Source organism: Pongo abelii, chromosome 21 (genome assembly GCF_028885655.2).
Source record: "Pongo abelii isolate AG06213 chromosome 21, NHGRI_mPonAbe1-v2.0_pri, whole genome shotgun sequence".
In the NCBI taxonomy this organism is placed as follows: domain Eukaryota; kingdom Metazoa; phylum Chordata; class Mammalia; order Primates; family Hominidae; genus Pongo; species Pongo abelii.
The window spans coordinates 32,638,972-32,654,251 of record NC_072006.2 but is presented as its reverse complement, the minus strand read 5'-3'; the positions used below and the strand labels follow the sequence as shown (position 1 = coordinate 32,654,251).

The window sequence follows — 15,280 nt, the reverse complement described above, 5'->3', positions numbered from 1 at the left end:
GTGAGCTGTCAGCAGCCAACACTCACCCCAGTTGGGGATGAGCACACTGGCTGGTAAGGATCTGGTGGAACTCTAAGAGCCTCCACTGCACCCCTCTACCTAGTAAATCCAAGACCAGGAGCAACACCCGTCTTTATACCAGCCCTACTTCTTGGGTGGCAAGGACTCCCCTTCTGTTTCAAGTAGGGCTTATAGGGAATGTCCTGGGCCATTGACAAACAAAGGGCAGGAATCCACTCAGGGAGATCAGGTGATGCTCAACAGAGCTGTGCAGCAGAGGTGGACACACACAGCAAGCACGCAGTTGACTCAATCATAGTCACTGCTTGGGAGGGCCATGGGTGCTGTCCACGTCAGCTCTGCTGGCTCAGGACTCCCGTCATTGCCTTGGATGTCTCCAAAAGCTGACTCGCTCTTCTGCCTGTCCTCCCATCTACCCCCTACCCAGGTTGAACCCCATTTCCTTTCTCTTCTACCTCCCAGATCAGCGACGCTGAGCCAGTCCCTAAGGTAGGGTGAGGGCTGGCAGTCTTGCTGTTGCTCTAGTCTCTTTCCAAGATATCACCTTGGCATCTGCTCCTGCTTCCCCTTGGCCTTCCCTTTTCATACTCAAGAGTCTGTTTCCAGGCCAGGTGCGGTGACTCATGCTTGTAATCCCATCACTTTGGGAGGCCGAGGCGGGCCGATCACTTGAGGTCAGGAGTTGGAAACCAGCCTGGCTAACATGGTGAAACCCCATCTCCACTAAAAATACAAAACTATTAGCCGGGCGTGGTGGTGGGTGCCTGTAATCCCAGCTACTTGGGAGGCTGAGGCAGGAGAACTGCTTGAACCCGGTAGGCGGAGGTTGCGGTGAGTCGAGATCACGCCACTGCACTCCAGCCTGGGTGACAGAGCAAGACTCCGTCTCCAAAAAAAACAACAACAAAAAAAACACAAACAAAAACAAAAAAAAAGGAGTCTGTTTCCCAAACAAAACAAAAACTCTGAGTCTGCTCTGTTCCTCCCTCTGCAATGCCCGGCAGCAACACTAGTTTCCCTTAGGCAATAGGGACACTACTGACTAAGTAGGGGAAGCTCACAGAAATTAGAACAAAGGGGCGAAGGGAAGTCCAAGGGACTCGATGCAGTGCCCAGAGAAGAAGGACAGCAGTGTCCTCTGGGAGGGTGAGCCCCAGAAAGAGGCAGCCCACAGGAAATATGACAGGAGGTGGAGGGAGTTGAAGAGAAAAGAAAACGTGTGAAAAGCACCTCATGCTCCAAAAAACAAACAAAACAAGTAGAGACTTCCCAGAAGATGGAATGATGTAGTTTTGCCATTTCTTCTGCTAAGTATAATTTAAAACCCTGAACAGCTCACGCCTGTAATCCCAACACTTTGGGAGGCCCAAGTAGGAGGATCACTTGAAGCCAGGAGTTCGAGACCAGCCAGTGCAACATAGTGAGACCACCTGACTCTACAAAAGAAAAATTAGCCAGGCGCAGTAGTGCACGCCTGTAGTCCCAGCAGTGCACGCCTGTAGTCCCAGCTACTCAGGGGACTGAGGCTGGAGGATTGCTTGAGGCCAAGAGTTTGAGGTTATAGTAGCACCACTGCACTCCAGCCTGAGCAACAGTGAGACCTTGTTGCTTAAAAAAAATAAATAAATAAAAATGAAAAATAAAACCCTGGACATTATATATAAAACAAGCATAAAGAGATTCTGGGGGGAAAAAAGGATTCTGAATGGTGGAGAAAAAGAGGCAGATTATCTAGAGGCCTCTGCACCCCAGGAAAGACATGGCAGAGAGTCCCCTGGGTTTTCTTTCTGTTCCACATATCCTAGATTTGGAACTTAAGAAACTGGCAACCCAGCAATGCCAAGGCGTGCCAAAAAATAAAAAAGAAGCCCCAATAAAAACCTGCTTCTCTAGCCAAAGGACCAAGTGAACAGCAACTTAGTAAGGCTGAAACCGAGACACAAAAACCACTTTATTTCAGCCAAGCCCCGCAGAATAAACTGAGACCCCACCTACATCCGCACAGCAAAGGCGCAGTGGGGAGCCTAAATTCCACCCTCCCAAGGCTACAGTGAGGTTCCCCAACGACCACCACCAGAGCAGTGCCAGTGAAGACCGGGCAAAGAGTTGAGCCGTCCATCTGTGTCAGCCAGCAAAGGGGCCTCCTCCATGCTCCACGGTCTCACTAGCAGCACCACCACCACGCTGGGAACCACGTGAAGAACCTGGATTTCCAGCCTGTACTACCCAGTAAAGAGACGCCTCTCCCGCTTCCTGCTGAGATGTGTCACAGGAAGCCTTGTGGAGAGTCAGGATTTTCGCCATGGCCCAGAGCAATTTATTAGACCACATACCCTGCCTCTTCGCCCTGCAGCTGTGGTGTCAGTGGAGATCACAGCTGGAGTCAGACTTCCCACCTTTGCCCATCAGTAAAAAGGAGCACCTGCCCCCTACAGGTGTCGATAGAGGTCATTTTTTACTCCCACCTGGCAGGGAAGACACGACCCCACTCCTCACCACCCTGCCTTGCCCTGCCAGACAGATTGGTGTCAGAAAAAAGTCAGCTAAAACATAAAGTTTATATTTATTTATTCATATTTTTCAATTTTATTTTTAAAGAGACAGGGTCTTGCTCTGTCATCCAAGCTGGAGTGCAGTGGCATGATCACAACTCGCTGCAGCCTTGAACTCCTGGGCTCAACAATCCTCTCTGCTCAGCCTCCCAAGTAGCTGGGACTACAGGCATGCACCACCACGCCCGGCTAAAACATAAAGTTTAAATAAGATCCAGAGTCTGATAACACAATACAAAAAGGTCCAAGTTTCAGGCCGGGCGCAGTGACTCGTGCCTGTAATCCCAGCACTTTGGGAGGCCGAGGTGGGTGGATCACCTGAGGTTGGGAGTTCGAGACCAGCCTGACCAACATGGAGAAACCCCGTCTCTACTAAAAATACAAAAATAGCTGGGCGTGGTGACTCATGCCTGTAATCCCAGCTACTTGGGAGGCAGAGGCAGAAGAATCACTTGAACCCGGGAGGTGGAGGTTGTGGTGAGCCGAGATGGCGCCATTGCACTCCAGCCTGGGCAACAAGAGCGAAACTCCATCTCAAAAAAAAAAGAAAAAAGGCCAAGTTTCAACCAAAAATCACTTGTCATGCCAGGAACCAGCAAGATCTCAAACCAAATAAAGAAAGGCCATCTATTGGATGTAACACCAAGATGCTAGAATTAACTGATGAAGATATTAAAGCAGTCATGATCAAGATACTTCAACAAACAATTAAGAATATGCTTAAAACAAATGAAAAAATTGCCTCAGCAAAGAAATAGAAAGTCTCTGAAAAAGTAGATGATAACAAGAGCCAAATGGAAACACTGGAACTGAAAAAACAGAATCACTAAAATTTTAAAATTCAGTGGATGGGCTCAACAACAAAATGGAAGGTACAAAGGAAAAAATCCATAAACTCAATGACAGAATAATAGAAATGGCCAAATCTGTAAAGAGAGAAGAGAAACTGGAAAAAAAAAAAAAAAAAAAAAAAGATAAAGAGAACCGCTAGAGACTGTGGAGCTATAACGAAAGAGCTAACATTAGTGTCACTGGAGTTCCGGAAGGAGAGCAGGGCTGGGTGTGGTGGCTCATGCCTATAATCCCAGCACTTTGGGAGACTGAGGCAGGAGGATTGTGTGAGCTCAGGAGTTCGAGACCAGCCTGGGCAACATGGTGAAATCTTGCCTCTACAAAAAGTACAAAAATTAGCCACATGTGGTGGCATATATCTTAGTCCCAGCTACTCAGGAGGCTAAGGTGGGAGGATGGCTTGAGTGTGGGAGGCAGAGGTTGCAGTGAGCTGAGATTGCACTGCTGTACTCCAGCCTGGGCAATACAGTGAGACCCTATCTCAAAAAAAAAAAAAAGAAAAGAAAAAGAAAAAGAAAGAAAAGAAAAGAAGAAAAATACTCGAAGAAATAGTAGCTGAAAATTTGCCACTTATCACTCATGTCATAAGGGTCTTCAGCCACTGAAACACTGTTTTCTTTTTTTTGGGGGGGGGGGGTTGTTCTATTTTGTTTTTTTGTTTTTGTTTTGAGACAGAGTCTCGCTCTATCACCAGGCTGGAGTGCAATGGCGCGATCTCAGCTCACCGCAACCTCTGCCTCCCGGGTTCAAGCAATTCTCCTGCTCAGCCTCCCGAGTAGCTGGAAATGCAGGCACGTGCCACCAGGCCCAGCTAATTTTTGTATTTTTAGTAGAGACGGGGTTTCACCATGTTGGCCAGGATGGTCTCGATCTCTTGATCTCGTGATCTGCTCACCTCGGCCTCCCAAAGTGCTGGGACTACAGGCCTGAGCCACCCTGCCTGGCCTCTGTTTTCTGTTTTTTTTTTTTTTTTAAGACACATTCTCACTCTGTCTCCCAGGCTGGAGTGTAGTGGCACGAAAATAACTTACTATAACCTTGAACCCCTGGGCTCCAACAACCCTCCTGCTCAGCCTCCTTAGTAGCTGGGACCATAGGCACCTGCCGTCACACCCAGCTAATTTTTTAATTTTTTGTAGAGATGGGGTCTCGCTATGCTGCCCAAGCTGATCTTGAATTCCTGGCCTCAAGCGATCCTCCCTCCTTGGCCTCCCAAAGTTTGGGATTACAGACATGAGCCGCCGCGCCCAGCCCTGAAACACCTTTTGAAGCTTGTATTAGTAACCTAATACAAGCAAGCCATCAGAGGTGTCTATATTTCATATAGCTGTGTTTCTAATAAAGCTGTAATTAAAAGAACATTTGTAACTTAAAGTTCTAAGTTGTCTTAGGGGTTGGGTCACTATATTGAGTGTACTCCCCCGATTCTTCTCACATGCAGATTTTAGTAAGTGATAGTTTTAAATTAAATTTTGAACCTGTGCTTTGATTTGTTTTGTTTTGTTTTGTTTTGTTTTTTTCTGAGACAGGGTCCCACTCTGTCTTCCAAGCTGGAGTGCAGTGGCACGATCTCGGCTCACTGCAACCTCTGCCTCCCAGGTTCAAGTGATTACATACATGTGCCACCATGCCCAACTAATTTTTGTATTTTTAGTAGAGACGGGGTTTTACTATCTTGGCCAGGCTGGTTTCGAACTCCGAACCTCAGGTGATCCACCCACCTTGGCCTCCCAAAATGCTGAGAGCACAGGCGTGAGCCACCACATCCGGCCAAGCCTGTGCTCTTTATTTCCTCCATACTGCTTCACAAACATGGGGGCATTGAGCTTGGGACTTTCTCGCAGAGGCTGAAACCACCTTTGTCTTCCTCTCCATGGAAATTAAATAGGTTTCATGTCAAGCATAGTACATATGATGTCTGTACAAATTAGAAAAAGGTGTCTCTTCCTCAAGACCCCCCCCAAAAAGTGTTATGTTAATATTTATTCCTTAACAACAATAATTAAGATAAAGATACAGGAGCACTTGCCCCTCCCCCAAAGCTGACAGCCTTCGTGTCACCTGATGTATTAGCTGAAGCAGTATTCCTAGGTGAGAAATGTGTTGTTTCCAGAATCCAGAGGCCACCAAGTGCTGTGCTTCCTTCTTTGTGGCAGGGGATACAAAATACAACAATTAGTCTCTAACTTTGGAGGAGATATCCTGGCATGCCCTTGGCCAACAGACCCCGTAAAACTTGACCAAAATGGCAGGTCCCTGAACCTTCCCAGGGTTTATCTCGTACCATCTGGATTGCATGTGTCTCACCAAGGCCTCCAGTGTGCTAGCCATGTTGTGCTCATCCTGCCAGCCTGCATGACGTCAGTAACATAAAGGGTCACTGCAGTGTCTGCATGACATATGGATAGTACAGAGACCTTCAAACTATATTATGATACAGACCAGGAAAATTAACATAGCCCTAGGGCAAAACACTGAGTTAATATTTATGTGAATGAGGACTGTTTCTGATCTTCTTTTCTAATTGGGATGGAACTCTAATATAAAATCCACCACCATAACAAACTAAAAGAGAAAAAATATACGGTCACCTCAAAAGATGCAGAAAAAGCATTTGACAAACCTAACATCTACTATAAAAATTCTCAGCCAGCTAGGATGAGAAGAAAACCTCCACAACGTGATAAAGGGCATCTATGAAAACCTAACAGCTAACCCTAAACTGAATCAGGAACTAGGCAAGGATGCCCTGTCTTACCACTTTTGTTTGTGCTTCTTTGATCTGAAAATATATGGCTTTCACAAAATTTGAGCAGTTTTCAGCCATTGTTTCTTAACTTTCATTCAATATAGTACTAGAAGCCCTAGCAAGTGTGATAAGGCAAGAAAAATAAACAAAAGTCTTAATATTGAAAGGAAAAAATAAAATTATTCCCACTCACAAATGATATAATCATCTGTGCATAAAATCCTAAGGAATATATATGTATATATATGTTTGGAAAAAACAGCTCCACGGCCAAGCATGGTGCCTCACACGTGTAATCCCAGCACTTTGGGGGGCCAAGACAGGAGAAGAACTTGAGGCCAGAAGTTCGAGACCAGCCTGAGCAACACAGGGAGACGCCATCTCTACAAAAAAATGTTTAAAATGGCCAGACATAGTGGTGTGTGCCTGTGGTCCCAGCTACTTGGGAAGCTGAGGCAGGAGGATCACTTGAGCCCAGGGGTCTGAAACTGCAGTAAGCTGGATTGCACCACTGCAGCATACAGCCTGGGCAATAGAGCGAGACAGCTGTCAAAAAAAAAAATAAAGCTTCTAACTAATATTCAAGTTTATCAAGATCACAAGATTTGAGATCAACATACAAAAACCAACTACATTTCAATATATTAGCAAGGAACAATTAAAAATGAAATTTAATAAATAACACCTGCATTTGTTTGCTAGGACTGACATTAAAAAGTACCACAGACCAAGTGGCTAAAATGACAGAGATTTATTTTCTCACCGTTCTAGAGGGTGGAGGTCAAAGATCGAAGTATCAGCTGATTTGGTTTCTCTTAAAGCCTCTCTCCTGGCCCTACAGGTGCCTACCTTCTCCCTACGTCTTCACATGGTGGACAGAGAAAACTCTGGTGTCTCTCTCCTCTCCTTTTTTTTTTTTGAGACAGTCTCGCTCTGTCACCCAGGCTGGAATGCAGTGGTGCAATCTCGGCTCACTGAAACCTCCACCTCCCGGGTTCAAGCGATTCTCCTGCCTCAGCCTCCTGAGTAGCTGGAATTACAGACTCACGCCACCACCCCCAGCTAATTTTTGTATTTTTAGTAAAGATGGGGTTTCGCCATGTTAGCCAGGCTGGTCTCAAACTCCTGACCTCAACGGCTCCGCCCACCTTGGCCTCCCAAAGTGCTGGGATTACAGGTATGAGCCACCGCGCCAGCCTCTCTCTCTTCTTAAAGTGACACTAGTCATACTGGATTAGGGCCCACCCATGTGAACTTAATTACTTCTTTAAGGTTCTGTCTCCAAATACAGTCACAATCTGAAGTACTGGGGGTTAGGACTTCAGCATATGAATGGGGGTGACATAATTCAGCCCATAAAAATACCATTGATAAGAGCTCGAAAAATGAAATACTTCAATATAAATCTAACATAAGATGTGCAGGATCTGTATGCTGGAAACTACAAAACGCCAATGAAAGAGATAGAAGAAGACCTAATAAGCAAATAAACACAGTGTTCAAGGATTGGAAAGTACAGTATAGTTTTGTTATTGTTGTTTTTGTTTTTGTTTTTGTTTTTGTTTTGAGACAGAGTCTTGCTCTGTGGCCCAGGTTGGAATACAGTGGCACGATCCCAGCTCACCACAATCTCCACCTCCCAGGCTCAAGCGATTCTCCTGCCTCAGCCTCCTGAGTAGCTGGGATTACAAGCGCGTGCCACCACGCCAGCTAATTTTGTATTTTTAGGAGAGACGGGGTTTCGCCGTGTTGGCCAGGCTGGTCTTGAACTTCTGACCTCAGGTGATCCACCTGCCTCAGCCTCCCAAAGTGCTGGGATTACAGGCGTAAGGCATTGGACCCGGCCTCCCAGATTGTTTTATTATGGTAAAGTATGGATAAGATGAAATTTACCATTTAACTTTTTTTTTTTTAAGAGGTGGAGTCTCACTATGTTGCCAAGGCTAGATTCGAACTCCTGGGCTAGAGTGATCCTCCTAGCTCAGCCTCCTGAGTAGCCGAGAACACAGGCTTGTGCCACCACACCCAGCTCTCAGTCATTTTTAAGTGTATAATTCAAATTCAGTGGCATTAAATACATTCACAGTGTTGTGTAGCCAGCATTACTATCTATTTCCAGAACTTGTACATCATTCCAAACAGAAACCCTGTACCCACTGGACATTAACTCCTCACTCCCTCCCCCAAGTCCCTGGTAACCTCTATTCTACTTTCTGTGTCTATGAATTTGCCTATTCCAGTTACCTCATATAAGCGGAATCATATATTTGTCCTTTTGTATCCGGCTTATTTCTCTTAGCATAATATTCGCAAAGTTCATCCTTGTTGTAGCTGCTTGTATCAGAATTTTATTCCTTTTTATGCCTGAGTAATATTCTATTTTATGTGTATACCACATTTTGTGTATTCATTCATCCGTTTGAACACGTGGGTTGTTTTCACCTTTTGGATATTGTGAATAATGCTGTTATGAACATTTGGTGTACGAGTATCTCTTTGAGTCACTGCTTTCAATTCTTTGGAAGAATATTGAGAAGTGAAATTGCTGGGTCATATTGTAATTCTGTGTTTAGCTTTTTGAGGAATCACTGAACTGTTTTCCACCACAGATGCAATGTTTTACATTCTAGCAATGCACAAAGGTTTTGATTTCTCCACATCATCACCAACATCTTTTTGTTAGTTTGTTTGTTTTGTTTTGTTTTGAGACAGTCTCGCTCTGTTACCCAGGCTGGAGTGCAGTGGTGCCATCTCAGCTAACTGCAACCTCTGCCTCCTGGGTTCAAGTAATTCTCATGCTTCAGCCTCCTGAGTAGCTGAGGCTACAGGCACGCGCCACCACGCCCGGCTAATTTTTATAGTTTTGGTAGAGACGGTGCTTCACCATGTCGGCCAGGCTGGTCTCAAACTCCTGACCTCAAGTAATCCACCTGGCTGGGCCTCCCAAAGTGCTGAAATTACAGGCATGAGCCGCCGTGCCCAGCCCACCAACACTTTTTATTGTTAATTTTATTGATATTAGCTATTCTAATTTAGGGTGTAAAGTGGTATCTCGTTTCAATTTGTATTTCCCTAATGACTAATGATGTTGAGCATTTTCTCATGTGCTTACTGGCCATTCGTGTATCTTCTTTGAAGAAATGTTTATTAAAGTTCCTTGCTCAGGCTGGGCGCGGTGGCTCACGCCTGTAATCCCAGCACTCTGGGAGGCCGAGGCGGGCGGATCACGAGGTCAGGAAATCAAGACCACCCTGGCTAACACGGTGAAACCCCGTCTCTACTAAAAATGCAAAAAAAATTAGCTGGGCGTGGTGGTGGGTGCCTGTAGTCCCAGGGCTGAGGCAGGAGAAAGGCGTGAACCGAGAAGGCGGAGCTTGCAGTGAGCCAAGATCGCGCCACCGCTCTCCAGCCTGGGTGACAGAGCAAGACTCCGTCTCAAAAAAAAAAAAAAAAAAAAAGTTCCTTGTCCATTTTTGAATGAGGTTTTTTGTTTGTTTTGTCTTGTTTTGTTTTGTTTTGTTTTTGATGTTGAGTTGTAGAAGTTCTTTACATATTCTGGACGTTTAAGTTTCTGCAAATATTTTCTGCCATTCTGTGGGCTGTCGTTTCATTCTCTTCTTTAATGCACAGAAGTTTTTAATTTTGATGAAGTTCACCTTATCTGTTTTTTTCTCTTGTTGACTGTACTTCGGTGACATATGCAAGAAATGATTGACAGATTCAATGTCATGAAGATTTTTCACTGTTTTTTTCTCCTAGGAATTTTATGGTGTTAGCTCTTCAATGCAGGGTTTGATCCATTGGGAGTTAATTTTTGGATATGGTGCAACAGAAGGATCCGGCTGCATTCTTTTGCATGTGCACACTACCCGGTTCTAAGATGTATCATAAAGCTACCATAGTCAAGGCACTGTGATGTTGGCAAAAAGACAAATACCAATGCAATAAACTAAAAATTCTAGAAATAGACCCACATAAATATGGTCAGCTGTTTTTTGACAAAGATGTAAAGACAATTCAATGAAGAAAGAACAGCCGTTTCAACAAAAGATGCTGGAACAACTGGACTTCCACATGCAAAAAAAACCCTAGATTTACATTTCATATATATATATAAATTAACTCAAATATATGATAAATGTAAATTAATATGTAAAACTATAAAACTCTTAGACTTAGGAGAAAATATTCATGATCTTTGGTTAGTCAAAGAGCTTTCAGATAGGACACAAAAAACACCATCTATAAGAGGAAAAAAGGATAAATTTCACTTTCTTGAAATTTAAAATTTCTGCTCTGCAAAAAACACTATTAAGAGAATAAAAAATTCTTTCCTTTTGTCACTGCAGCAGCAGCTGTATGTCCAAGCTTCAGAAGAGACTTGCCACTAAGATTCTCCACTGTGGCAAAAAGATGGTCTGGCTGGACCCTTACAAGACCAACGAAATCGCCAATGCCAACACCTGCCAGCAGATTCGAAAGTTGATCAAAGATGGGCTGATGATCCCAAGCCCCTGACTGTCCTTTCCTGGGCTTCATGCAGGAAAAACACCTTGACCTGCCAGGAGGGCAGGAATATGGGCATAAGTAAATGAAAGGATACTGTCAATGCTTGAGTGCCAAAGAAGTTACCCTGGATGGGGAGGATGCGAATTCTGCATCAGCTGGTCAGAAGATACTGGGAATCTAAGAAGACTGGCCACCACATGTATCACAGCCTATACCTGAAGGTGAAAGAGAACATGTACAAAAATACACGGATTCTTATGGGACACATCCACAAGTTGAGGTCTAAGACCAAGGAAGCATACAAATATATTCACCTGCGGTCCAAGAAGGTTCATCAGGGCTCTGTCCAAGGAGGAAGAGACAAAGAAAAGGAGCGCCCCCACCCTCCTTGTCTGTACTCAGTGGCCTCAGCAATTACGTAGACCAGTCACTCAAATAAAACAAGTCTCTTTTTTTTCCTTAAGAGAGTGAGAGAGAGAATGAAAAGACAAGCCACAGATGGGGAGAAAATATTTACAAATCATGTATCAGACAAAGCACTTGTATCTAACTCTCAAAACTTAAAAATAAGAAAAGAAACAATGCAATTTTTTTAAATGGGCAGTTTAAAAAGAAAAACTCTGCAGTTTAAAAAAAATAAAAACAATCCAATTACAAAATGAGCAAAAGATATAAACAGATATTTTTCCAAAGAGGAGATGTAGGAGACAAATAAGCACGTGAAAAGACGTCCAACATCCTTAGCCATTGGGGAAATGCAAATTAAAGCCACACTATTTCACTATACACCTATTAGAACAGCTAAAATAGGTGCATAATGAACAGCTAAAATAACAAGTCATGGTAACACCAAATGGTGACAAGTATGCAGAGAAGCTGGCTCTCTCGTACATTCCTGATGGGAATGTAAATGGTACAGACACTCACATACACTTACTATACGATCCAGCAATCACACCCTTGGGCATTTATCCCAGAAAAATGAAAACTTATGTGCATACAAAAATCTGTTCTTGAATGTTTCTATTAGCCCTATTTATAATAGCAAAATACTGGAAACAACTCAAATGTCCTTTAATGAGTGAATGGTTGAACAAGCTCTGGAACATCCATATAAAGCAATATCACTCTGCAATAAAAGGATATGAACTATCGAGGCATGCAACAACCTTGATGAACGTCAAGGGCATTATGCTTAGTGAAAAAAAAGTCCATCTCAAAAGGTTACATGCTGTATTATTCCATTCCTATAACATTCTCTAAATGACAAAACTATAGAAATGAGAGAACAAATTAGGAGTAATCAAGGGAAAGAAATGGAGATGGGGGAGGCAGGGGACACAAATACAAAAAAGTAACATAAGGGAGTTCTTTGGTGGTGAGGGAGCAGTTCTATATCTTGATTGTGGTGGTGGTTACACAAATATATACACAGGATAAAACTGCACAAAACCAAACACAACACACACACACACACACACACCATACACACACAAATGGATACAGGGTTTTGGGGGGTTTTTTAATGCCAAAAACTAAACGAGGTCTGTAATCGAGTTGACTGTAATGTACCAATGTCAGTTTTCTCATTTGGATGTTTGTATTAGTTTGCTAGGGCTGCCACACCAAGTACCACAGACTGGGTAGCTTAAACCAACAAAATTATTTTCTCTGCCAGGTGCGGTGGCTCACGCCTGTAATCCCAGCGCTTTGGGAGGCCAAGGAGGGTGGATCGCCTGAGGTCAGGAGTTGGAGACTAGCCTGGCCAACATGCTGAAACCCTGTCTCTACTAAAAACATAAAAATTAGCCAGGCGTGGTAGCAGGCGCCTGTAATTCCAGCTACTTGGGAGGCTGAGGCAGGAGAATTGCTTGGACCCGGGAGGCGGAGGTTTCAGTGAGCCAAAATTGTACCACTGTACTCCACTCTGGGTGACAGAGCAAGAGTCTGTCTTGGGGGAAAAAAAATTATTTCCTCACAGTATTGGAGTCTGGAAGTCCAAGATCAGCATATTTCATTCCTCCTGAAGCCTCTCTTCTTGGCTTGTAGATGGATGTCTTCCCTCTATGTCCTCACGTGGTCTTCCCTCTGTGTGTATCTGTGTCCTAATCTCCTTTTTTTTTTTTTGAAACAGGGCCTGTCTTTGTCACCCAGGCTACAGTGCAGTGGTTCAAGCAATCCTCCCACTTCAGCCTCCCAAAGTGCTGGGATTACAGGCATGAGCCAATGCACCCAACCTCCTCTTCTTATAAGGACACCAGTCATATTGGAGGGACCATCTGTTTGACCTCATTTGACCTTAATTATGTCTTGAAAGACCCTATCACCGCATACATTCTGAGGAACTTGGGGTTAGGACTACAACATATGAATTTGGGAGGAAGACGATTAGGGCCATACGATATTGTACTACAGCTATATGTCACCACTGGGGGAACAGTCAAAAGTGCATGGATCTCTTTGTACTATGTGGACAACTTCCTGTGAACGTATACTTATTTCAAAATAAAAAGTTGGCCAGGCATGGTGGCTCACCTGTGTAATCCCAGCACTTTGGGAGGCTGAGGCAGGCCAATCACTTGAGGTCAGGAGTTCGAGACCAGCCTGGCCAACATGGTGAAATCCCGTCTCTACCAAAAAATATAAAAATTAGCCGGGCGTAGTGGTGCGCACCTGTAGTCCCAGCTATTCGGGAGGCTGAGGTGGGAGGATCTCTTGAACCTGGGAGGGGGAGGTTGCAGTGAGCCGAGATCATACCACTGCACTCCAGCCTGGGCAACAGAGACTCTGTCTCAAAAAAAAAAAAAAAAAAAAAGTCCAGGTGCAGTGGCTCATGCCTGTAATCCCAGCACTTTGGGAGGCCGAGGTGGGCAGATCACCTGAGGTTGGGAGTTCGAGATCAGCCTGACCAACATGGAGAAACCCCATCTCTACTAAAAATACAAAATTAGCCGGGCATGGTGGTGCATGCCTGTAATCCCAGCTACTCGGGAGGCTGAGGCAGGAGAATCACTTGAACCTGGCAGGCGGAGGTTGCAGTGAGCCAAGATTGTGCCATTGCACTCCAGCCTGGGCAACAACAGCAAAACTCCATCTCAAAAAATAATAATAATTTAAACAGTGGGAAAAAGATGTAAAGACATTACATCAAAGAATATATATGAATGGCAAATAAGCACATGAAAAGACATTTAGCATAATTAGTCATTAAGGGAAATGCAAATTAAAACCAAAATGAGAAATCATTGCATGCCTATTATGATAACTAAAATTAAAAATACTATTAATACCTAATGATGATGAGAATACAGAGCAACAAGAACTCTCATAATTGCTTGTGGGAATTCAAAATAATACAGTCACTCAGGAACAGTATCTTATAAGTTACACATACACTTATCACATGACCCAGCAATCCCACCTCTAGGTATTTATCCTAAAGAATGAAAAGTATATTCACACAAAAACCTGTACATGTTCACAGCAGCATTATTCATAATGGTCAAAACAACCTAAAAGTCCTTCAGTGGGTAAATAGATCCACAAGATGGGATACTGCTCAGAGATAAAAGGGACAAATGATTGATACACACCACAACATGGATGACTCTGCAATGCATTATGCTAAGTGAAAGAACCTAGACTCAATAGGTTACATACTTTATGATTCCACTTACATCACACTCTGGGAAGGGCAAAACTATAGCCACTTCGGCTCTCTTTTGGTTACTGTTTGCATAGTTTTTTTTCCATCCCACCTTCAACCTATTTGTGTCTTCGAATCTGAAGCATGTCTGGTGAAAACAACAAATAGGTTTTTTCTCTTTCTTTTTCTTTTTTTTTTAGACAGAATCTCACTTTGTCCCCCAGGCTTGAGTGCAGTGGCATGATCTCAGCTCACTGCAGCCTCGACCTCCTGGGTTCCAGCGATCCTCCTGCCTCAGTCCCCCAAGTAGCTGGGACTACTGGCATGCGCCACCATGCCCAGTTAATTTTTGTATCTTTAGTAGAGACGGAGTTTCACCATGTTGCCCATGCGGATCTCGAACTCCTGAGCTCAAGTGATCTGGCCGCCTTGGCCTCCCAAAGTGCTAGGATTACAGGTGTGAGCCACCGTGCCTGGCCAACACATAGTTGAGTCATATTTTTTAATCCATTATGTCAGTCTCTGCTGTATAATTAGAGGGTTTGTTGTTTGTTTGTTTGTTTGTTTTTGAGACGGAGTCTTGCTCTGCTGCCAGGCTGGATGGAGTACAGTGGTGCCATCTCAGCTCACTGCAACCTCTGCCTCCCAGGTTCAAGCTATTCTCCTGCCTCAGACTCCCAAGTAGCTGGGACTACAGGTGCGCGCCACCATGCCCAGCTAATTTTTGTATTTTTAGTAGAGATGGGGTTTCACCATGTTGGCCAGGATAGTCTCAATCTCTTGACCTCATGATTCACCTGCCTTGGCCTCCCAAAATGCTGGTATTACAGGTGTGAGCCACCATGCCCGGCCGAGGGTTTAACCCACTTACATTTAAACTGATGAGGTAAGATTTACATCTGCCATTTTGCTATTTGTTTTCTGTCTTCTTTTATTCTTCTTCTTCCATTG

At 44.1% G+C, this 15,280-nt stretch overlaps 1 pseudogene; it reads left to right on the top strand.

Annotated features, from left to right (window-relative positions):
- Nucleotides 1–10,533: 10,533 nt before the first annotated feature.
- Nucleotides 10,534–13,170, top strand: LOC112130317 (large ribosomal subunit protein eL19-like; annotated as a pseudogene).
- The last annotated feature ends 2,110 nt before the right edge of the window (nt 13,171–15,280 follow it).